At 54.0% G+C, this 23439-nt stretch overlaps 1 long non-coding RNA gene across 2 annotated transcripts in view; it reads right to left on the reverse strand.

Annotated features, from left to right (window-relative positions):
* Positions 1-23439, reverse strand: part of LOC111560801 — an 82159-nt gene that overhangs the window by 36008 nt on the left and 22712 nt on the right. For both annotated transcript variants that reach the window (XR_002742862.2, XR_006599042.1), the window contains exon 2: positions 14686-14834. This is a non-coding gene — a long non-coding RNA (uncharacterized LOC111560801). The remainder of the gene's footprint in view (positions 1-14685; positions 14835-23439) is intronic.

Genomic DNA, 23439 nt, shown 5'->3' on the forward strand with positions numbered 1-23439 from the left:
CGTTATCAAGGAGAATAACGACCACGGTGGCGACAGCCTGCCTAGTTAGTCCCCACAAACCCCCTCTGAAGTAGGTGCTTTCGTCAGCCCAGCTTGACAGATGGGCAAACGGAGGCTGGGCTGCGTGGAGGGCCACGGTGGAAGTCCCTGTGGTTTGACCCCGGAGGCCCCTGCTCGCGCTCTCCCGCCAGCCTCCCGGATCATAGGCAGAAAGGACTCTGTGGGCTGGACAAAGGACAGCGTTGGACGGTGGCCCCGCACGCACCAGCCAGCCCAGTCCGGCACAGTCCACGTGATGTGGACTTCTGTCCTCCCGTGATGCCCACGACGGATAACGCTCACGTGCCCACCCCACTTAAGGGTGGTCCAGGCCAAATCATGGCTGTCGAGGACTGGGAGGTGTCCAAGGTTTACCCTACTCACTAAGAAGCTAGCGCACCCTACAGTCAAGGTTCCTGGGCCAGACACAAAAGACTTCAATCCTCACAGAAATAGTAAGAGGCAGAATAGCAGCCTTTCTTGCCTCGGTTGCCCAAGCCCCAAATCCTATAAGGCAACATGGAAAGGGCCAAATGATGCCTGCACATTCAATGGGTCGTATTATAGTAGAGAAACCCCAAGCGTAGGGAAGGTGAATCTTTTATAAATTCTTTTTTTTTTTTAATGTCTGATTTATTTTTGAGAAAGAGAGAGACAGAGCGCAAGCAGGGGAGGGCCAGAGAGAGAGGGAGACACAGAATCAGAAGCAGGCTCCAGGCTCTGAGCTGTCAGCATAGAGCCTGAAGCGGGGATTGAACTAGTGAACTGTGAGATCATGACCTGAGCTGAAGTCGGATGTTCGATCGACTGAGCCACCCAGGCACCCCAGGGAAGGTGAATCTCATACGAGGAACAGCGGGGTTGCCTGCCCTGCTCTCCAGAGGGACGCCCTCCTCCAAGGCTATTGGCTGTACTAGGGACTTGAAAGCATAGCCCGGAACAAAGGCAGGTGGTGCCTCTGTTCACAAAACAGGCAGGAACTCCAAAGGCCTGCAGAGAATTTTCTCCCGACCATATCCACCCTTTTTAGTCTCAGCTTCTGGCCGATTTTCCCTTGAGCACCCCACCCCACTGGCCACTCTGATTAAGCTGACCAACAGGGAGCGGGACCAAATCTGTTCTGTTAGAGTCATGCAGCATTTAAGTGAGGCAAATATCAACAGGGCTCCAGGCAGCAAGAGGAGACCAACCTGCAGTACTGACCTCAGCTTTGCCCTACCCAGAGTCCTAGACCCGGCCGTCTGAACAAAGGTCATATTAATCAGGGTCTACCTGAGAAAGCCAGGGGGATTCCGCCTTATGGTTCTGTACTGACCTTTCCGCTTGGCCCAAGGCAGTGATCCAAGTAGACAGAATGTATTAGGGACGGCACAGGCTCCACCTTGACCTCCCAGGAGAAAGTGTGTGGGGCAGTTCCATCATTCAAAACAACCCTGGCTCGACCCTCGGCTCTCACTGAGCTGAGACTGACATGAGTGCCTTCCAGATCCCAGGGCAAGGTGAGGTCAGCTAAAGGCAGGGACAGATTTCTTGCTGCCTTTTCTGAGTGGGGGACCCCCATGATAGGGATAACTAACTGCAGGAACACACACAGGTGCCAAGTGGCTTCAGTCATCGGGGGGTTCCCGACGTGCTAGCGATGTCTACTTAGATACTGAAGGTCTCTTTTTTTTTTTAACTTTTTTTTTCAACGTTTATTTATTTTTGGGACAGAGAGAGACAGAGCATGAACAGGGGAGGGGCAGAGAGAGAGGGAGACACAGAACCGGAAACAGGCTCCAGGCTCTGAGCCATCAGCCCAGAGCCTGACACAGGGCTCGAACTCACGGACCGCGAGATCGTGACCTGGCTGAAATCGGACGCTTAACCGACTGCGCCACCCAGGCGCCCCCTGAAGGTCTCTTTGATGCCTTCTAAGCTGTAAGTCACCATGTATTCAGAAGGGACACAGGTTAATGTCTGGCTTCCACATGAGAATTACAGTCCCAAGGGTGCATATGGAGACCCTAGAAAGAAAGTACTTTTTTTTTTTTTTTTACAACTGTTGAGATCCCCCAAGTGGGGACTTCATCACTCAGGGGACACGGGTTGACAGCACTTCCCATGGCCCTTCAGTGGGTCATAAGCCATGGGGTTCCCAATTCCGCTGCCATCAGTCTTGTCTAGTCCTTGGTTTGGGGGAGATCGCCTGAGGGCAGACTGTCCAACCGGTTCTGTCTGTCCACTCCCCCAGCCGGGTGCCCACTCCCCCAGCCGGGTGACATTCACCTGCCCCATGGAATGACCGAGTAACAGCTGTGAGAATCCAGACACCCAGAGGTGCTGACGGTATTTTGTGCGGGAGATGCAGGAGCTGGGGCCATTCCTGCCTTTCGTACAGAGTTCTCAGTGAGGTTATGGGGAGTAGGGACCAAATGATGGTCAGAGCTGCCTGGCGGAGGACGGCGGACCCAGCAGTTCGTTAAATTTAAGGCACTTCAACAGTTTGGGAGAAGCTGCGCAGAGCATCTTCTTTCGAGAGGAAGTCCCCAGGAGTGGTTCCAAAAGACCAATCCCACGAATGTCCCCAGCTTCCCAGTAGCTGACCGCCGAGCACAAATCTAAGATGTTTCCTCCACAGGGGCTGGGTTGTTGGCCTCCTTCTGCTGTCATCCCAGTGGCTAGAAAGAACATCACCCTTTCCCCTGATAATCTCCTACTCATACTCTGTCCAGAAGGTTCGGGTACAAGAGCAGTGAGAAGCGTTTTCATAAAGCATATAGAGACCCGTTACATCCCCCACTCTGGCCCATGGGGGCCACCGTAGGAGGACGTGGTGAGCCATGTACTCATCCATGTGGTCACCGCCCTGATGCTCCAAGATCACGGCAATCCAACAAGAGAATCCAGGTGACCGAACCAAAGTTAAATTTGAACCCCCGCAGGTCCCCCCTTTGCTTTTGGGGGTTGCTGGTGGGAAGGAAAGATACATCCCACCCAGGAATGGTCCGGATGGAATCCCAGAGCTCCCAAACTAGATCTGAATAACCTCCCACCCGGATCGTTACTCAGGAGGCAGCCAAGGGAAGAGGCTTCCTTTCTGGGTCAGCAGCATCCACACCGCCCGACTAAAGTGACCAGGGGAGGCACAGTCAGCAAAAAAAGGAGCGGGGAGGGAGGGAGAGAGACAAAAGGAGAGACCCAGCCGGGGCATAGCCACACGCAACAAATGCATCTCTGGTGTTTCCCATTTACAACATTGACATTCAGGTTACTTTCCGGTCTCCCCGCAGTTGCGGGCGGAGCTCACTTTATGGACTCAAAGGTCCGTCCTGATCATTTCAGCGGCCCAGAGGAAACATCTGCCTAAAGATGAAAGCTTCTGCCTCTACCAAGAGAGGAACCACTCGCAGTTTGGAGAAGACAGTTCTCCCATCGTCTGCCTCTCCCAAGGTCAGGCCCCTCCCGGGTCCTCCTCCCCGGCAGCGGGCATCCCGCCAGCACGCTGCTCATTAGACAACAGCTCTACCAGGGGCCCCAAACAGCACCGGCGAGCTCCCCAGGTGACTGCTTAAATGGGATACAAAGGTACATTCTAGACTCTCCAGAGATGAGTCTACATTGCGTATCCTTCCACGAAGCTCGATGATATTAATTTTTACAGCTGAGTTGATAAGAATGAAGCAACCGGGGGAAAAAGAGGAAAAAAAAAAAAATGAAGCTACCCTTCCCTCCAATCCCTGCACTGCTGACGTTGCAAATTAAGAGCCGCGTCACCAGGCGGCTTGGGGTGGGCGTTCAGGTTTGCTGCCCCTTGTAGGCCCTTCTTGGGCAACGCGGGGCCAAGTTCCACCTGCCTCGTCTGCCCCCAGACACCGCGCGTGGTGCAGGCGTGTTGGTGGCTGGAACGAGGGGTCCCGGCTAGTAATGAAAGCCCGCGTGGGTGCCTTGTCTTTGCAGATGCCAACGGGACACGATGGGGGGCAGGTTAAAGCAGGCAGGGGCAATATGCCTCCTCTCTATGAGCTCCCAACCAACAATTAGCCTGACCTTTTCCTCTTCCACTGCTGCTTTGCCTAATTTGCTTCACTGCTGGGCTGGGGGGGGGGGGGGCGGGGAGGCAGGAAACAAATCCTGAAGACGAATAAAAGCATTGGTCTCTTTCGACCATCAAAGGCAGAACTGGATGCTGCATGGTGATTTTCCAGGCAATTCCAAATTAACTTCAAATTACCAAGAGCCGACTCCCTCCATGCCTTTCCATGCCTTTCTCTCTCACACTCGCTGGCTCACGCTGTCCCCCCCCCCCCCCCACTGCCGCCTTTAGCCTGACTTTGTTCACAGAGCAGAACAGTTCCCAGCCTCCCTATGCTCTGCTGTGAAACCAGTCCATGTTTTTCCACTTCACCCCTCCGTCCCCCTGGGCAGCGGCTCCCGCAACCCCCCTTCCAAAGGAACCAGCCAGGAGGCTCAAACACTGAGCGAGCGTTTGCTTTTTCCAAGAAGAGGTTCCAAGGGACCGCCGTGCTTTCCAGCCAAGAGACTCTGTTTGGTGTGTGGTTGCTGGAGATTGTAAGACATCGGCCAGGTAGGGTGCCCCCACCCCCACCACCAGGGCTCAGAGAGTCATTCCTGAGTGCTCCCCAGCCAGGGGAAGAAGAGGTGAGGGAAGGGGAGGAGGCAGAGGCAGAAGTGTGCTAGGGACATGGGGCAGATGGGTTATTCTTTCAGCGATGCTGGCCTGGAGGCCACCGCTCTGTGGGAGCCACGTCCAAGGCCACTCCCGCAGATGTCCTCTCTCACTGCCTCTGCCCCACGGAGCTCACTCGCTCGCCCGCCTTCCTGGGAATTCGGACTCAGTGCCTGCCCGGCCCCTCGATTCTGGGCGCACCCTGCCTGCTGTCTATTAGGGGCTCCGCGTGCATGAGAAACACAGACACAGCCTGACGCAGCACGCGGTCTCAGCGCGCGTTGTCCCATGCCCCCACTTCCTCTGCCCTGTCTCTTCTCCTAAAAGTAAGCTCCACGACAAAAGGGACCGACCGTGTGACACTCCGGTGGCCCCGATGCCTCGTCCAAGTCCTTCCACGTCTTAGTCACAGCACCAAACGACTGCTTGTGAAGTGGATGACGGTTCCCTTCAAACGTCCCAAGTTTGCCGCTCTCCTTTAATGACTGAAGAAAACGCACACGTTAACAATGCTTCCAACCTCGTCTCTGTTCCTACTTGCCCCAAGCCTGTAGACAGAGTAACCAAATTGCCCCTCCCGCGTTGGACCAAACAGATGGGCAGTTTCTGGTGCGGTTAAAAATTCAATGGTGAAGGGGTTTCTCTTTTCCACTTGTTAACTGACTCACTTGGAGAAGAGAGGCCGGGCTCTCAGTTCCCGAGCTCCTCCTATTCCGCAGTGAGTTTCGCTTTACCACAATAGGGCCAGGGAGGTCCCAGACAGCTCTGGGATCCTGAAAAAGACCACGTGAGAACTTTCTTCCCAAGGAGACACCCCACCAGCCAGGTCAGGTTGTACAAAGGAAGCTTTGATCAGTTGCAAATCGCCCCCAGGCTGCAAGAGGTGGGGCCTGGTCCTTGAAACCGGGCTAGACTGATGTCTCCAGTAAGAGTTTAACTAGGGAGGTCAGGAGAGGCCTCACCAGGGAGGTGACACTGGAGCTGAGGCTTGAATGACAAAGCCACGCCATGGCAGTTCTGGGGAAGGTCATTCCAGGCATGGGGAACAGCTACTATAAAGGCTTTGAGGCCAGAATGAGCTGGGTATGCAGAAGGAATCAAGTGAAGACCAGTGAGACTAGAATATGGTGGGCTAGGGGAAAACAGACGTCGACGAGGGCGCAGAGACCCATGGCGTGGGTCCTTGCATCCTGCGCTAGGGAGTTTAGACTTGCAGTTCGACAAGAAGCGATTCAAGGGCTCTACACAGGAGAGCAATGGTTGGGGGTCATTCTGGCTGCGGATGAAAAAGTGCTGAGCTGTGGTTGGATGCCCGTGCTGCTTACTGGGATGAGGAATACTTGGGGAGGTCTGTGGGCAAGGCTTCTAGCTCCCTGTAGGTGATCAACAGGTGGGAGGTTATTGTCACCTCATTGCTACTTTTGTGGCTCCCTTGAAGCTCTGCCCAGATCCCTTCTTGGGAGCAACACATCTCCAGCTAATGGGAAGCTCATCCCTCATGAGAACCTGCCTTAGACCACAGGGATCTGCTCTCTCACGGGGGCCTGTGGCCGATGACCGGGTGATGTGTGGACGCAAGGGCCAGCCTTCTTACCTCGGTCGGAGGCCATTTTGAAGGCCCATCCCACTCCAGAGCCCCCTGTAGGGTCCTGGGGCCTCGTTCACAGCCACACCTTGGGTCTGCTTGCCCCCTTGGCCTGGTCAGCCTCCTCCCCTCTTTATTTGTGATGAGTGCTCCCCGGCCTCTCCGAGAACCGTCTCAGAGTCTGGTTCCCGAAAACCTAATCGAAGACAACTAGTGTTACCGTCATTATCATTATCACGAGATCATTCCTAGGGTCCCATCCAATTTGAAAACTCTATTATGAGGAATTCTGAAATAGCCTCTCAAACTTCTCTAATGCCTACTATCTGAAGACTCCCGCCCCCACATCTTGGTTCACCACCAACACCACACTGTCCCTCAGAAGCGGCTTCCTGTCCTAGATTCGCTGAGAAACTGTTTCTATTTTCTATGCCTTTGTCTGCAGAAGCACACTGGTTTAGTTCAGACCCTGGGTCCTGCATCGAGACGGGGCAGGTGCGTGGTGAGCTACCCACAGAACACCCCGGGGACCCTGGGGGTCTCTCGATAGCCCATCCTCACTCCCAGCCCCCACGGAGGGTGGGCAACAGGATAGCCCCCTCTCCTGCTCGGGCAAACCGTCTCCACATGTACATCTGCCGTCACACATATACTGCGTTGGCAGAAAACCCGTTTTCATCTGCACACGCGCGTGCATGTGCGACGCCCATCTGTAACGGAATGTGCCACATGCCGGAGGCGGTGCTGCGTGAGACCACCGGCCGTGACGGCACAGGTCGCACCCTGTACGAGGGGAGGCGTGCCTTGATGAGAAGGGGGTCAGGAGCTAAACTCCGGCCCGCGGTTTTCTACCCAGCCACACACCCTGGGATGGTTTGCTTCTTCCGGGACGCACCTTCTTCTAATTCCGCTCACCAGACCACGCGCCCTGACACAGGGCCAGCCTGCCCAGAGCAGGCGATTGTCCCTAATCTGCCTCGCGGCTGCGAGGAAACAGAAGCAGGGTGCCCTGGTTATGATACCCTTGTCTCTGCGGCAGACCCACGCTTCGAGTCCACTGGGTGTTGCTGGGGCCGGAACTGTGCAAACCCCTCCCCTTTGCTGGCCGCCTCCTGCTGTGCTCCCTGCCGCCTTACTGTCGCTGCAGGGGTGGGGGTGGGGGGTAAGAAGCAGCACTGCAGGCGGAGGGACTTGGTCTATCTCATGGGCTTCCGCTTCCAGGTAGCGTCACCCCAGTAGCCACAGATCATTTCAGATCAATCACCGCCTTTCCGTCACAGTCTCAGAACCAGCCACAGCCTGTCCCCCTCAGGGACAGAGGTACCAGTCAGCCAGCGCCCCCTGCTCCGCATCCGAGGCCCCACTCCAGGGCGAGCTAACAACCCCCATCTCCTTCTTTGTTCCCCCCACTCAGGGCAGTAGCTGCCTTTTTGTGCATCCTCAAAGACCACTCTCTGCCTCTCCCGTCCCGCGATCCTTGTATCACGGATCGTCTATGGTAAGATTCCCCGATACAGTCACTTGTGTGGTCTCTGCTTCCTGGCTGGTCACCCTGGATGGCATAGGTCTCACGTTTCGTTTTAGGGACTCGTTTATTCAGTCAACAAACACTGGTTTGCACCATAACCCCTGTTGGTGTATATATGATGCAGGATTTCATTTCGTACACACACAGATGTAAATACTGTTTATATCTTCGGGATATGCGTCGAACATAACCCAGGAAGCCACACAGGATGGCTACAATTCATTCACTCTGGGGACTGGAGGGTATTAGACGGGAAAGAGGACTTTCCACAGGACCTTTTGAGCCTTTTAGAAACAAGCCACTCCTCTATTTGAAAAACTGATGAACGCTCATGCGTTCAGTGCCATCTGAGTGCCAGGCATGGGGGGAGGCCCTGCAGATAGCCAGATGTGTTTACCCTCCGCGACTCTCCCTGCTCAGCCCAGGCCGACGGTGCAAACCAGCACTGCCCCGTATCTGGGTTTTCCCTTCTCGTCGACAGAGCCAGAGGAACATTCTGGGAAGATGGGAAGTGGATGGCACAATCCCCAGCAGGGGAAGCAGCCCCCCCACCACACAACTGAACTAAGGGTGCGGCAAGGAAACAGGCAAGTGGGAGGTGTCTTTGCAATGCCACGTGCATAAGGAAGGTCCGACGTAAGGAAGGTTCGAGTAGGAAGGGCCCCCAGGGCTGGTAGACACAGCAGCCCCGTGTGCAACCTGAAAACCTCTTCACTCCCGCCCCTCCCATAGTGACCATGCCATATGAGCAGAACTAACCCGACCCCCAGCTCTAGCGGTGGGCCTGATGGCTCCAAACCAGCTGAGGCACTCTGAAACCCCCTGCCATGAGGATTGGTTCTGGTAACTTAAGACTTAAACCTATCAGCTGGAAATCCCAGACTTTGGCCTAATGACTGTAAGAAATGGCACTTTTTCCTGGTGTGATGCCCAAAATATTTAATAGCGTCCAGGTTAGTTTCTGACCCACTGGAACCAGCAGGGGCTCAATGAGAACAAAACCGGATCCAAGCAATCTGTCTGCTCACTGTGCTCAATGCCTTTAAATAGCCCTGCCTCCCCCTCCCTGGTTGTGAAACATGTGACTACGGTTGCTGCTGGCAGCTCTTTTGTGATCATGAGGCTAGCTTTCCTGAAGATTAAAAAAGATACCCAAAGGAGGGCTGAATTAAGATCCCTGGTCAGACCTTGTTTCATCCATGGTTAAACTGGGAAGAGCAGGGAAATGCCTTGTTCAAACTCTTGTAGCACCAGGACCTCAATCTTTTGTCCGTCAGACCAGTGTGCTTCTAATAAACCAAAAAACCTCTTATACCGCACTGTTGGCAGCAATGGGGACTCAATAAGTGTTTGTTGAATGACTTCATTACTGAACATGAATTAGATCAGAGGGGAGTGCTGGCAGGGGCCCCGGATCAGCAAGGGTTTGGAGCGAGGGAGGGATGACACAGAGGGGGACAAGGAGGAGAACCACCCACGAGTTGACGCTGTTTTTGGTCACGTGAACACATTTGCGGTACAAAAGGTTCCATTAAACGCTAGGCTTTCTGTGGCTAAATCTCTGCTTGCCACGATGTCCAGAAACAATAAATACCCAAAGCACAGAAAGCTTTTAGAAGTTTGCTATAAAAATAACTGAAAAGGCTCTACAGAGATCTTCACATGCCGGATCCCATCAGGGGCTTGGGGTTGAGTGGAGGGGCGCTACGGAGTCTCGGTATTGTTCCCTGATTCTCAGAACAAGAGGGTTTGAAAGGCTGTGACAGTGCAGTTAGAAAACACAGCTGTTCTAACCTCGGAATTCACATGCATTTAAGAAGCACAGTCCCTGTTCCCGGAATCGGAGAGCGCGGGACGGACAGTCAGAGAACCCTGGGTTCAAGACTGCCTGTCGCTTAGGAGTTTCGTGGTGTCGGGCAGGACGGCTGGTTCTTTCCCGAACGTGGGTTTCCATTGTATGTAAAACGGAAACAATGTAGGCTCACTGGCCCTGAGGTGTCAGGGCCAGACACCTCAACATTCAGAAATGTGGGATGTTAGAAAAGTTATATGGCCCCTGACAGCCGATGATGGAACACCAGCGAGTTCCGAGGAACTCTGTAATCAAACAAACACACGAGTATTTCTGTAGGGATATAAATATTTACAGTAAATGGGATAATTGAGACCATAAATAACCTCATATCGCCTTGGCCCAGGACTTGCCACCAAGTGAGTTATAAAAGTCTTTGGCTGTCGGGGCGATTTGGAGTTTGGGAACTAGGGGGTCAAGGATCGAGGACCTGAATGAGCACACACTTCATCAGGCTGTCAGAGCACTGAACGAGATAGAGCCCCCACCAGCACCCCTTTTCATCCGGTAACAAAGGTAAGGCCAGTGCACCGTCAATGGCTGCAGTCTCTTCCAGAATGACTTCCTCTGTCTCCACTGAGGATGTATTTCCAGGAGTTCCCAGGGCTGCCTGGACACCCGGTGTGGGATCTCTTCTGCCCCTGGGCAAGGGGAACAGTGCACCCCTCCCTCTGAACAGGTTCTAAGGCTGGTATCTCTGAGCTAAGCTGGTCCGGCACCCCCGCCCTGGAAGGTCGGCCTCAGCAACCAGTGCCTCGAGCCTCACAGCAAGCCTTAGAGGCAGAAGAGGGGCTAGCCAGGCAATCGCTCCTCCACTATCTGCCTCTCGCTAGCTCCACAGTCATTATGAACCTGAGAGAGAAGAACCCACTTGCGATTCCCTCCAAAAGATACCACTGTGGGGAGGGGCGGGGGGGGGGCGCTTGGGTGGCTCAGTCGGTTAAGCATCCGACTTCAGCTCAGGTCATGATCTCACAGCTCGTGGGTTCGAGACCCGCTTCGGGCTCTGCACTGACAGTGTGGAGCCTGCTTGACAGTGTGGAGCCTGCTTGGGATTCTCTCTTTCCCTCTCTCTTCTGCCCCTCCCCCGCTCACGCTTTCTCTTTCTCTCTCAAAAATAAATAAATAAACTTAAAAAAAAATCCTGGCTAGGCTCTTGGCCTTGTCCTCCCACTAGCTGTTGGTGTAGCCAACAGCTTCACGGGTGCTGAGAGGACTGAGGACACCCGGCTCTGGTCCCCAGCTACTGGGATCGTCCTTCCAGCAGGTGAGAAAAAGCACTTCCTTGCCCCTGATGCTTTAGTTCACACTTCCGGGTCTTCTGTTCAAGTTGAGCATCTGTCAGACATCGGTGCGTCGCTCAGCCCTTTGCCAAAGGCTCCCCCGGGTTCAGGGGCCCCGGCCCCTTGGTTTCCCTGTGGAAGGGCAGCTCTCCAGGCATATCTGACCAGCTGGAGCAGAGCTGTCCCCTCCCTTGTTTTGCATACCATGCTTCTGTTCATCCAACCTACTGACTGGGCACTGGGCACGAGGCGCTTGCAGAGTAATGCCGCAAGCTGCCATTCCCCCGAGGCATCGGATGATGTTACGGGGCGACGGCATGGCGGCTTGGCTAACGAGACCAATTTTACGTTCGGGGCCAAGCGTCCTCCATCACACAGCAGGTCGGGACAAGGATGAGACAGCAGAGGGAGGAGCCTCTGGGAGCTGTAGCCTCACACAGGCACAGTGCACAGCACAGGGCAGGCTTGAGACCCTCAGAGGAGGCACCCACAGGCTGTTCTTTGAGCCACAGCATGTGCACAGGCTAAGAATTCTCCAAACTCAGCACTGACGTCAACCAGGCACCGAGGTCTGACCTGTGAGCAGGGCCAGGACGAGAATGAGGCAAGCGAGGCACCTGGGGTGTCCACTTTAAGGAGGGGCTCTCCCTCAGGGGCCACCCTGCCTTTGCACGACCCAGGGAGAGAACGCCTCCTTCAAGTTCACAGCCAGGGGCCTCTGTTCGCCAGCCTGGGGCCCAGAGCAGAAGGGACAGTCCCCTGGTCGGTGAGAATCGGAGGAAGAAGTGCTGACGGGAGCCACTCTTCCTCCTCTGTGGCTTTCTAGACCCACACATTGGTCCCGTCATTCTCAGCAAGTCCTGTGATGTCTTCATAATGTCCTGAGTCAATCAGTGGGAAGCAGAAATCAGTGTAGCTATTTGAAACAGAAAGGGGTTTAGTAGCAGGTTAAAAACCAAACTGTACCAAACCCAGGGAGGGCTGGAGGGCAGCAGGCTTCTGCCTGGGACCTCCAAGAATGTCTGTGGACACCATAGAACAGTCCACAAGGGGAGCAGCTGCCTCTGGCCCAGCCGGGAAGGTGGAGAATCAGGGACTCTGTGTTCAGATGCCTGGAATCAGCAGCCAGGGTCGCAAAGCCGTCACCTCTGCTTGGCGTGGCTCCAACAAGGCAGGCACTCAGACACGGAGACACTTGTAGCAGGTCCCCACACGTCCCCACCTTGTTTGCCCACAGACATCGGCTAACTGACGGGAAGCTGGCCTCACTCCAGTTTTCACAGCTCGGCCCGACGGCATCTGATAAGCAGCACCGGACTCACGATCAGAACTCTAGCTGCAAGGGAGTCTGAGAAATGGTGTTTTTATCCTGCCCAGCTTTGGAGCTGCGGAAGGCGCGTTGGAAGAAGGGGAGGGTGGGTGCTCACTGAGGGCCCGAAAACAATGCCTGGCTTGAGTTCCCAGTTAAAAGGCCCCGCAGAGGCCAGAGAAGCTAGGAGGACTTCACCTGATTGTGGGAGGTAGGGATCCGGTGCTCAGCACCGGGTGACCCGGGCAGGGACCGCCTGATGGAGCCCTGTCCCCACAGGCTGCCCACCCGGCCGAGCGAGGCTATGGTGACTCACCTACAGTTCCTCCAGCACCCGCAGCCGACTTAGGCAGCCCAGCGCCGCGTGTGACTGACTCACACCTCCTTCTGCCCCCGTCCCACACTCTGGAATGTCAAGAGCCCGAAAGTGCAAACGTGTGATCAATCTCAGGAATAGGCCTTTCTTTAACTGCTAGTCCCGTCCCCGTGACTGCGTTTAGAATCTCTTAGTGAATTTGTGCCTGCCGCGGATCCTTCGCTTGGTTTTACCCAAGGGCTTTTCCAATATCTCCGGCACCGAGATTTGGAAATAAAGTGGCATCTGGGCTAATCACTTGGTGGAATCTGTGTGGCATCCCAGCTGTCAGCTGCAGCTCCCCGGCCCCCTTCAAGTCCCGCTCAGTGTGGCTGAAACCATGAATCCGTGCCTTAGGGGTGTGCAAGCTCTCCCCTAGATTTGCCCCCATTCCCCGGGCCGCGGCCTGCCTCTGCTTGCAGGCCTCCCTCCCACTGCCCCTCTGCTGCCTGCTGCCGTAGACACCGCCTCCGGGAAGCCCAGCCTCTCCCCAGGCCCGCACAAAGCAGCTCACCAAAGCAGCAGATGAGAGAGATGTCCTAATATGGTCCTAACATTTCTGAGCACACACTGCAGGACAAACATCCCAGGGCCGTGCTCACGCCCATCTTTTTTTTTTCTTTTTTTTCTTTTTTCTTTCTTTTTTTTTCTTTTTTTTTTTTTTTCTTTTTTCTTTTTTTTTTTTCTTTTTTTTCTTTTTTTTTTTTCTTCATTTAGAAAAGTGGCAAAGTGGTACAGAGCCATACTCTGACTCCTAAAAGCCCCCTTTGATGCCACCCCCCCATACATTCCCAGTGGCCTCTGTCACCCCAAAAAGTATCCAGCATCTCACTATCTTATCGTCGACTCTGTCTCTCCCTTTCTGGGTTGATTTTTTTTTTTGTCTTCTTTTTTCTTAACCATCCCCCCCCCCACCCCCCAGAAGCAAAAGTTAAATTTTTTTTCCATTTTCGGTAGCAGGCCAACTTGTTATTCGACGGTCCAGATGACAACGTTGCCTTCAGAGTCTCTCTCTGGTCCGGTGGCTTATCAAGGAAATTTCTCAGGGACTGCCTATGCCCTGTGGGAGTTCAGTGCCCGCTGTGAGGGCAGTCAGTGTTTTGCCTCCTTACATGTGCGCACAAATTTATATATGTATATAGACATTTTACGTGTAGCTATAAATGTCTTGATGTCTTCGGATGGAGACAAACCATGCCTACGCGGTTCTTTGGGGGGGCAGTGATTGAAAGGACGCGCTAATACTCAGGGCTTCATAAAGCTCTAAAATGACTTGCCCCCTCCTCTCCAGTTCCCCGCCTTGCCTCTCCCTTTCCCTTTCTACAGGTGGGGCTTCCAGCCAGGTGAGCCACACACGACGTTAGGTGCCAGTCAACAGTTGTCATCAGGAGAAACCAGCAGGACGGAGGCGCCTGCCTCCAAGTGTATTCCTAAGAGTACAGAGGCTGTGTCTCACAGGGGCCGTGAGGAACCCCCCCCCCCAGCTTGTGATTTGTGGGGTTTTTTTTCTAGATAAGTCCGTCGAGACGGGGATGTTAAATAAGTCAAGGAGATGTGTCAATGATACACTGAAGAAAGGTCCCTGTACTCCATGTATCTCCCCACGCTGGGATCTCAGCCTCAGCAATACTGACGTCTGAGCCAGATTCGGGCTGCCCCGTGTATCGCAAGGTGTTTAGCAGCGTTCCCGGCCTCTACCCACTTGATATTAGTGGCATTCTCTCTCCCCCCGCTGGAACGGCCAAAAGTGTCTCCAGACATTGCCAGATGTCCCCTGGGAAGCAACATCGGCCCCTAGTTGGGAGCCAGTGTTCCGTGTGACACATATTGTGTATACAGAAATGTACATATACATACAAACAATTAAATATTTATATGTCCTTATTTTAAGTTGGCATCTGGCATAAACTTTTCATTCAATCAGCATATGCACAAAACAGAAATGTAACATATTTTCTTCCTTTTCTCTTAAAAATTAATGTCATCTGTGATAATAGTGACATTTGCGGTGATTAAATAAATATAAGCATCTTCTATCTTTCTGTAAAGTTGGCATTGGCCTTACCCGGCCGTGAGATGGGGTCTTGGAGCTCCTTAAATTATCCCCCATGGTCCTTCCACAGTGACTTCTGACTCCTTGAGCTCTGATGGACAAATCCAGTGTCCAACACCATCTACATGTGTCTCTCTCCAGCCACAACATCCCAGAGATCCCTGTGCAAATGAGTTCAAAGAGAAAAGAAGACAGGTTGAAGTCCAGTAAATCCCCCATTGCACAAGGTCACTTTCAAAATCATCCCAAATCCAGTATATTAGTCAGGATAGGCAAGGCTATGGTGTAGTAACAAATACCCATTTAACAGATGTGGCAAGTGAGACTTAGGAAAATTCAGTGACTTCTCTATACTGTGCAATTATTTTTTTAATGTTTTTTAAAATTTACTTTTGAGAGAGACAGGCAGACAGAGTGCAAGCGGGGGAGGTGCCAAGAGAGAGGGAGACACAGAATCCGAAGCAGACTCCAGGCTCGGAGCTGCCAGCACAGAGCCTGATGCAGGGCTCAAGCTCACAAACTGCGAGATCATGACCTGACCTGAAATCGGACGCGTAGCTGACCGAGCCACCGAGGTGCCCCTCTACACTGTGCAATTATTAAGTGGCAGAACTGGGATTAGAATTTGGGTGCCCTGACTCCAAAATTGTCTCTTCCTGGTCCCCCGCAAGAGCTTTGGAAGGGCCTCAGGGAGCTGAGAATATTCCTGATGCCACAGCAGGATGATCGTGCTTCCCAGGCCCCTGTGCGCTTCTTTAAAGGTGCCTTGCCTCAAGAAAGATTAGGATTGTTCTATCAGGAATGCGAGATGTGAAGAGAAAAGAAACAGTCAACTCTTTTCATTTCAAAGTACATTTTTGGTACTCAGAGCAGAGACAAGTTCTTGAAAGCTAAGGCTTTTGATTTGCAGGAACTGCTTTTTAAGTTCTAAATGCCTAATTTTTAGCATCAGAAGCAAAGCTCTGAAGGAAATCGGGCATACATTGTAGATTGGAAAAAGGATAGACGAAGCTAGACTGCCGTAAGGTCAGAGGTTGTCTATGGATAGGCAAGATGGGTGGGGATGGATAGGAGGCGGAGAGGAAAGCAAGGCTCATGTCGACAAGGAAGGGAGCAACTGTCCAAAGACCAGACTAGATGGCAAATCTCAGTAGACACCAGGGGAAACAGATGGTGACAAGGGTGCCTTACCAGTGCGAGGATGCAGTGATGGATGAGAGCGGGGATGGAGAACAACATGGCCAGCAAATATCCAGAGACTCCTTCTGATTGGACCGGCCAGGGTCACATGCCCAAGCCCACTGAACCAATCACCGTAGCCAGAGGAGGGCATGTTCCGATTAGACAAGGCTTGCGTTGTAGGTCCACTCCAAGGACTGCAATCTCGACCAGACCTTGTGGACCAGAGTGAGGAAGGGCAGAACCCTCCATAAAATGGGGGCTGTTATTAGACGGAGAAACGGGTCCTAGAGAGATGAACGAGTTTCCACAAAAGAAGGGGAAACGTCTCAGGGGGATGCAAACATTACGGCTGCTTAGCAAACCTGTGCTCTCAGTGTCCTCCCTGGGCTCGCGGTATTCCTGAGGGAAGCAGGTGCTCTACTCCATTTTCCACTGGAACACTGACATATAAACATGGGCAAAGTTATCTATTTGTCAGATTTGCCCAGATGAGCTGTTGTATCCCTCCACTGGCTGACTTCCCTTTTAAGACAAGCCGGAGCGGGACAGGCTTATCGTGGGGGAAGGTGGGCTTTGACACCAACCTTCCAGAACTTCACACAGAAAGGCTTGGGTTGGGAGACCAGGACTGGAGGCCTGTTTCAGGAAGGGCTGAAGCTGTCATGGTCTCATCTTGGGGGATCCAGCTGTGTGACCCCAAAAGGAAAAAGAAAGGGCAGTGGGGCAGAGCCCACATCTCTCTCTCGCTCTCAAGACTGCTTGGGCTCACGCTCACGGGTCGCCTAGCCAGTGTCCTAATCATTGAGGCTCAGGGAAATGAGCAAAATTGCCTAAGGACTTATCAGTGTTACTAGAACCATGATTTAAACCGAGTTATGAGGTTCTTTTCCCACAGCTGCTATTGCCTGGGGCATCATCCAGCCCCTGAATCTCGACCCTACTCGATTTTATGGAATGCTGTAGGGAAGCCCCCCCCCCCACCCCACGCAGGTGAGGAAAAGGAAGCCATGGTGGGCCGCCGGGTGCCACACGGCTGAGTGCTTCTCCCACATGGCCTGGTGCTCCTCCTCTGCCCACAGTTTGTCTGGCATCCCTGGACCTCCATCTCCAGTGGGCCAGCCATCTAGGGTACAGGTCTAGGAGACATGAAGCCACAAGCCAGGTGTTGGCCTTTCTACGTCCCCTTCATGGTGCCAGATCCCAGGGATTCCAAAACAGTCTGAACGTACTTCTGTTTTGGAAGAACGAACCCGGTCTGCATCCTTGATATCCTAAGCGTGTTCTGCGAACCAGCAACAGTAACATGACCGGAGACCGTCTCAGGTCCTCCCCAGAATCAGGGTCTTTACTTTGACCAGATCCCCAGGGGATTCTTCCGCATATCTAAATTTGGGAAGTGCTCGCTCTGAGCACCGGGATGCTTCCCAGCCTCAAAGGTTTCCAACCCACAGGCTGTTCCTGCACTTTGCTGCTGCCATAAATACCCTCGTTACTGCCTCTGATGCGTCTACGCTTGAGGGTTCGCAGGTACACCGGGCCCTTGTGCACCTAAAGATGTTACTGGCTCTCCAGTTTCCAAGGAGGGGAGTGAGAAAAGTCATGGTCCTTTGCTGTCACGAAGGACCAGAAAAGGAGGGTCCCAGAGGCACCTTGGATGTTCCTGCTTCTGTTTCTCCCTCCTCTCCTGACACTTGCTGACTGCTTGCCTTTGCCCTTAAGTACTGTAAGTTTTGTAAACAAACCCACGTGTGAACCTATCAAGGGAAGTCAGGGCCGGAGCCCTGCATTGCCAGGGCCCCAGCATCTGCGTTTTTAGGAAAGTCTGCCCTCCGAGACAGAGATATTCACTGTGGTTCTCCTGCCTTCACCGCAATTTCTTTAAAAACAAAAAAAAAAACAAAAAAAAACAAGCCTCAGTTCCCATTTTTTGGTCAATGGGAAGATCCCGGTTTCTCTTCTCTTTCTTCTCGACTGAGCTTCGAACGACCCATACACACACATTATAGCGAATAGCAGGTTATCGGTCCTGTAAAATCTTGGTGAAAGAAAGGCAAGAAAATGGGGAAGCTTTGATCTTCTCCCTACTTAGCACAAAACCACAATGGTTGGAATACTTTCGAATTCCGCGACAAGGGAACGTTCCATCCCCACCCTGAGTCCGTGGACGTACACAGATGTCGGTTGACATCGCTTGGTGGGGGTAGGCCGGTGAGGGGGGTGGGAGGAGGCAGGCCCGTTGGACCATGTGTGCGATCATCCAGGAATTAAAATTAAAAGCAAAACAAAGTACAGTGCCCCCGCGTCACGTCTTTATTTTTTGTTGATGGGATTTAACGTAAAATACTGCTGACCCAGCTGAAATCTTCAGAATTTGAAGTCGACATCAGATCCCCGTGCACCATATTTTTGACTTGCAAATGCCTTCCAAGAATAGCTGGAGTGTCCTTATTAAGCCCGGCTTGTGATGCATCCGTACTTTGCGCCGTCTGCTTCAGCACTGTATAATTCATGGACTTGCCTTCTGAAGTTCGGGAGGGCTCGAAACCGTGACCAGCCCGTGAACTCAAGCTGACACGTCCATTATTTGAAAAGGAACACAGAGAAAGCAGACACCTGACCCACCTCTCAGCCCCAGCCGGCAGGGATCCTGAGCAGTCCTCACGTGAGCCAAGTCTCAAGTCCACACAGACTCCGGGGCCACGGGATTCGGCGAAGGGAGACTTACTCCCAACTTACGCTGGCTCAGGACCTGCCGTCCCTCGTGATAACGGGCAGCCCAGAAAACCGGCCTGTGGGGCCCGTGGTAGTTGGAGCTGAATTTCGTTCATTTCAACAAGAAAGGGCAAGCCCAGGCCCATCATCGTCACCATAGTTACTGAACGCGAGCTCCTCCAGCCTGCCAGGCCCTGGACCCATCATCTCCTTTGAGCCACACAGCAAAGTAGGACTTCCTGTCCCATTTGACAAAGGAAGAAACATCTCAGGTCAGAGGCTGGCCTAAAGCCACACGGATAATGACAAGAAAAGCCTGGATTCAGACACAGGTCTGTTGGACTCTAAAGCCTACGTTCTTCGTCTGGGCTCTGCACGGCGGGCACAGAAACCCCAGGGCTCCTCAGAGCAACTGGCCCATGGGAAGAAAATAACAGGAATGGTTTTTTGCATATGAAAAGCCCATTTAAAAACATCGATACTTGTACATTTTCGTTGTGTACATAACATAGTATGACATTTGAATGTGCCTAATGAATAAACAAATACCTATGCATATATTGGTAACTGGTTTTTTTTTTTTTTTCCTTCATAGGCTCCTTCCTGCACTGACCCCTGCCCAGAGGCTCCAAAACCAAACTCCAGGCAGCCCTGCTGGCCCTCTCTCCCCCTGACCCTTTCTGAGACCCTCAGCACCTCAGGAGGCTTTCTGAGACCCCATTCGCATCACAAAGACACCTGGGAGTTTCACGTCTCCAGCCTGCCCAGCCTGCCTAGCAAACAAAGAAACTGATGGATGTGAAATCCAAAGACCACTCCTAAACAGCAGAGTGACCTCCGATCATAAAGATCATAAAAGAGGACCATCCGCCTGGGGGATCGGAAGTCCCCCAGGAGCTGGGTGGTCGCGATGGAAAAGTATCTCCTCCATAAAGATGAGTCTCAGAGCCAGGGTGGGGGAGGGGGTGCATTATATAGATGTAGACATACAAGCTGCGGTTTCACGCAGAATCTCGGACCCCCTCCTCACCTCTCTCCAGGGAACAGTTCAGTACAAAGAAGAAAGCCCGCAGTTAGCAGCACCCCTGCCTCAGACAGCCCCAACCTCCCCTTTGAGGGGTCGGTTTGGTTTAAGCACCCAAAGGAGCCCCTGCCACCTACGACCAAGGCCTGGGGGACCCGGCCGGAAGCCTAGATGGTGTAGACAGGTCCTGCCCATCACACCTCCTGAGTGGCTCCGTCTCCCGCCCCCGGCCTCCTCCTCCACCGTGACTGGGGCCTCGGCAACTGCCACGCTGGTGATTGAGACGTGACTGGCCTCCGTCTACAGCAAGTCCGCATGACGGTGCTCTGGTCCCCTTGGCAACCACCCACCACCTCCCTAGCTGTGAGGCCAGGAGTCCGTCTCCAGGGCTCCTCCCCAGCTGTGGGCAGACCAGGGGGAGGCCGGCCCCTTCACTAAGTTCCCTGCCTTCCCCTGGGGTGGCTGGAGGCACCAAGGAACCCAGCCTGGCTCCCAGGGTTGACAGTCTGTAGGGCTGGGCACACTTGGCTGCCACCCACGGCCAGTGACACAAGGGCCAACAGGTCCCTGTGTGCCCATAGCTGGACGCAGGCCCCCACGCACACAGGGTACAGGAGAGGCAGGCCTCCCCCAGGATGGGAGGGCCAGGTCCTAGGGGGGAGTGGGGGCACCCGGGGAACCCCTTGAGCTGATGAGAATGGCACATGCTCGGCCTGGTGCCCCCATTCTGTGTCAGGCGGGGTGCTTGACACACAGCTCATCACCGCCCCCACCCCCCGACTTCACACGGTGAGCCTGAGACTCGGGGTTATTACCACCACCACGTTACAGATGAGCAGCTGAGGCCCCCAGGGAAGAATTGAGCACCCAAGGTCCCTGTGCTCAGAAGCGACAGATGAGCAATTTGAGCCCTGCCGGCCTGCTCCAGGGGGGCCCATGCCCCCTCTGCCTTCTCAGGGTCTTGAATCTTCGCCGACCGTCAACCTGAGCTGAGCCCCAGGGCCGCCGCAGGGTATACACACGAGGACAGAATCTCTGGAGTCAACGGGCTGAGTCGCAGAGACAAGACGGCATCCAGGAATCAATTCTAGAATGACAAACTAAAGGGGTGACTAAGGGAGAAAGGCACATTGAACTTGGGAGTTAGCCAGCCCTGGGTTTGAACCTGAGCCTTCCGAACCTCAGCCTCCTCATCTATAAAGCGAGCCCTCTGCAGGGTGGCCCAGAAGGACCCGTGAGCACCTGCACTGTCCCCCGCCATGAGTGGGTGCCTCACGAATGCTTCCTTGCTTCCTTTTTCTCTATTTCTGTCCCTCGAAAGCAGTTCATTAAGATCCTGAAGCAGGGAGCACTCCCCGTGGGCTTCCTGGAGTTGCTGACATGTGGACCCCCCCACACCGCCCCCCCAGACCTGCGGCATCTGATCTCAGTAGAGATGAAGGTGTAATTATTCACCCAGCACGTCACGGTTCTGGGCCTCGGCTTCCTCATCGGCAGAACTGGGATAATCACAGCCACTTTATAAATAATCGTGCACGTAAAGGCGCCAGCAGAGCCTCCTGGGAGAGAACCGGGAGCCCAGAGATTGGTGTTCCTGGCAGAGCTGTGGCACCACCCGGGGCCGACTTCCTTTCCTCATTCTTCTACCGAATAAGAATGTTGGGGCGCCTGGGCGGCTCAGCCGGCTGAGCGTCCAACTTCGGCTCAGGTCAGGATCTCGCGGTTCGTGGGTTCGAGCCCCGTGTCGGGCTCTGTGCTGACAGCTCAGGGCCTGGAGCCTGCTTCCGATTCTGCGTCTCCTTCTCTCTCTGCCCCTCCCCCACTCGTGCACTGTCTCACTCTGTCTCTCAAAAATAAATAAATGTAAAAAATAAATTTTTTTCAAGAAAGAATGTTAAGTCACTGGGTGAGTCGCGTAGCCTCTCTGGGGCTCCTGCTTCCTCAGGAGTTAACTGGCCTGGTTGCAGCTCTTCAGGGTTTCCTCTTGACTTTAAAGCTCCCTGAGGCCTCATTACCAGGCGAGGGCCCACGCTGTCCCAACAGCCTCCCCACCCAACGTGCCATCAAAGACCCTGCACCCCTGGGGAATGGCATTCAGGTCCAGGGTGGGAAAGGCGATGCTTCTGGGCCACATCCTGTTTGAGAGAAACAAACAAACAAAGAAGGGACAAAGAGCAAAGAAGAAGAAATTCGCCTTGAAAAAAGATCACAGGGCATAAACTCTTCCAGCTGGCTGATGGCTGATGGCAGGGCAGCCCTGTCACCTAGAGAGGGGACGAAGGGCACTTCCTGCCTGGGCAAGGGGCAAGGCCGACCAGGACGTTGGTGGAGACAAGCCCCAGGTAAGGCAGGGCGCTCTGACCACATGCCAGGTCACACACAGGGGAGCAAAACGTCTACTTGTGACCGACGGTTAAGAGCTAGTGGCAGGTGACAAAGCCAGGTGAGGAACCACAAATGGGCCCCGGGCCCCTAGACGTAGAAAGTCTCCCTGCTCTTAGGTTTCCTGCTTCCGGGGTGTATTATTCTCAACGACTTACCCGTACCCACACCCTCGCTCAGTTGCGACCGAAATCCCACCCTTCCTAGACAGGGGTCCACAACTCGCGTTCCTTCAGTGGAACTTTGGGGTGGGGTGGTTTGCCATTGGGGTTTTCAGCTTTGAGTCCCTGCTGCTACCCAGAGGGCTCCTCCGAGTAGGGGGCTGGAGAACTGCAGGGGAATTTCCCTAGTCTCTAGAATGGAGCTCTGCTTTGCAGGAAGCTTCCTCCAATGTCCTTCCCCGCCATCCTTGCTGGGGTGACTTCATCAGGAAGAGGTGAAAGTAGAGGAGGGATGGGCGGGAGCCAGCTGATAGGGCTGCACACCCCAGCTTGACCCCACCTTTCTCTCTCCCTCTCCCCCTTTCTTAAGGTGCATTAACTAAGCACCTAATATATGCAGCCCTGCTGAGTGACTACATACATGTGGCGCATGAAACACCGCTGTCTGGGGTTCTAACTCCACGCTCCCGCCGGCTCTCCGGAAGCGGAGGGACCTGGAGGCCAAGAGCAGAAAGGGGAACTCAGCCTGTGAGTCTCACCACCGGCCCCATTTCACAGGTGTGGTTGGGGAAGGGGGTCAAGGGCGCCCCTCTTGAGACCAAGCCTTGTGCCTTCCAGGCCCGAGAGGGCCCAGTGTGGGTGCATGGACTCCAAGCACCTGCTGGGGCACCTGCTGTGCACGCAGCACCGTGGCGGACTGCAGGGGGGTCAGGCCTGATCTGGGGGTAGGGGGCGCAAACACACACTGAGCTGACTCACAGCGGGCTGCTGCAGGGGACTGGGGAGGGTGTGAGACCGAAGCCCAAGCTCCCTTAAAAAAAAAAAGAAAAAAAGAGCGAGCCTTAGAGGGTCATCCCTCACACGGCAGCCCAAGGGCATTGACAGGAGTGGCGGTGAGCATCCCGGTGCTAAGGCCCAGAGAGGTGCCCCACCTTGCCCAAAGTCACACAGCAAGACGGGGCAGCCCCTGGCAGGGAGCCCAGGTCCCCACAGTCATCTCAGACCGCACAGACTCTTCCAAGTGGGTGGCCCCCTCCTGGTTCCACTCCCGGACTGGATGTCCAGTCCTGGTGTTCCTGCAGCTTGGAGCCAGTGCCTGGGAAGGGGAGGGTGGGGGACGGAGGGGGATTGGTGCAGAGGAGAACACAGAAAGTGCCAGCTGATTCATATTTCTAAATGTCATGTTATTCTAGGAGCGTTCTCACTTTGCCACCACCTTCATCCACCCCCCGCTTGCCATCTTGAAGAAGGGCTGTAGAGTGGCCAGGGGAGGCGGAGGTGCTGTGAGACCGTGCCCCCTGGGTG

This window comes from Felis catus, chromosome B3 (genome assembly GCF_018350175.1).
Source record: "Felis catus isolate Fca126 chromosome B3, F.catus_Fca126_mat1.0, whole genome shotgun sequence".
Taxonomy (NCBI): Eukaryota; Metazoa; Chordata; class Mammalia; order Carnivora; family Felidae; genus Felis; species Felis catus.